This window comes from Alligator sinensis, unplaced genomic scaffold, assembly GCF_000455745.1.
Source record: "Alligator sinensis unplaced genomic scaffold, ASM45574v1 scaffold686_1, whole genome shotgun sequence".
Taxonomy (NCBI): Eukaryota; Metazoa; Chordata; order Crocodylia; family Alligatoridae; genus Alligator; species Alligator sinensis.
In genome coordinates this window covers 443,709-445,263 of record NW_005842760.1, presented here as the reverse complement: position 1 = coordinate 445,263, position 1,555 = coordinate 443,709, and the positions used below count along the sequence as shown (strand labels likewise).

General features: G+C 49.3%; 1 protein-coding gene across 5 annotated transcripts in view; it reads right to left on the bottom strand.

Annotated features, from left to right (window-relative positions):
- MYBPC3 (myosin binding protein C, cardiac) overlaps window positions 1–1,555 on the bottom strand; it is a 119,374-nt gene that overhangs the window by 61,204 nt on the left and 56,615 nt on the right. The window lies entirely within an intron of this gene.

Here is a 1,555-nt window from a genome sequence, read left to right as displayed (position 1 = left end):
TAGCCGTATAAAAGGCTTGGGTGGTTTCCGCCCAAGTTGGAGAACTCCGAGGAGAACCCCGCAAGGGAGGACTCCATGAACATCAGGAGGAGGAGACTTCACGTCTCGTGAAGATCTCTAAGTGCTGCGGAGCCTATTGGACCCAGCGTATTCAAAGAAGGCAACAGGGGTCTGATCAGCCTCTAGCCTCTCCCCGTCACCGAGCGCAATCCTCGACGTATCCCTCTTCCCTGCGCGCAAAAGGATCCACGGAGCCTCGACAACTCCGTGGGAGTGATCCGAGTACAGTCTGAGTCCTCAAACTGGGGATTTAAACGGAGCTTTGCTTGGGAAACTGTCCAGCCTACACCGCGACCATCTTCGGTGTAAGTAAACAATCTTGAATCAACCATTATGAGTCTGTGCCTAATTCTAGCGTGTCGCCTGCTTTCTCCAACCCAGCGTGCCCGGGCTCCTGGCCACAGCCCACCGCGCGAAAAAGGGCCTGGATCGCTCCCGGCCCGCACAGAATCTATCAAGGAGTGCCTCAAATCTAAAAAGATTGAGAACCACTGATATACGGTCTTAGATGTGACTATTTGTAAAGCAAGATATTATGTAGGGATGGCAAAATATATTTCTGTATTTGTTTTCTTCACAAATACAGGCTATTGTGCTTTTGGCTTTTAATTTCTGTAATGGGAGTTGTGGGTATTTTTGGATTTTTGCTTATCTTTATTTAATTAGGATGCTAACACAATTTTGATGCTATATATGGTGATTACATTACTGGTGAAAGGCTCTACAGACAAGGAGTGGAACAATTAAACTACAAGTTCCTTAAAAGAAAACCCCTCTATATTATTTCTGCCTACTTTACAACAGTATATTGCCAATGGAGAAGGAAAACAAAACACCCATCTGAAGCAGAAGGGTAGTCACCATTAACTAGAAGGAGGAAGCACAAAAGGTAGTCTTGTGGTCAAGGCACTAGATTGGGACTCAAGGGCTGTATTCTGTTTTCATCTGCGTTGTGCCAGTAGTTCTCAACTTTGTTAGAGCCAGACATCCCTCATTAGGCTCAAGGAACTCCTCATTAGACTCAGGGCACACCTCAGCAAATGCCAGCTGTTGGTTTCATTGCGACTGTAGATGATTTCTCCTGTTGCAAACAACTCAGACTGCAGCAGGTCAGAATGATTTGACATGATGGATTTCTATGTGAAATCTCTGGGTTTATCTTATAAATCAGGGGTAGATCATGTTTTTTGGCCAGAGTGCCGAAGACCCCCACAATACCTACCTTGGAAGGGGCCAGAGTGCTGGCATGCCGGAAAAACAAAATGAGGGTAGCAGGTACATGGCAGGATGCCCTGCTTGTGCCCCTTGCCCCCCACCCAAATCCCCTGCCCCACAGCCCTGCTGCACCTTGCCTCCCACCCAAAGCCCCTGCCACCCAGCCCTGCTGCCCTGTGCCCTGCACCCAAAGCCCCTGCCCTGCTCATGACCCTTGCCCCCCCCCCCAGGCTCCGTGGCTGTCAGCAGCTACCCAGGACCTGGGCCAGCTGCAAACATC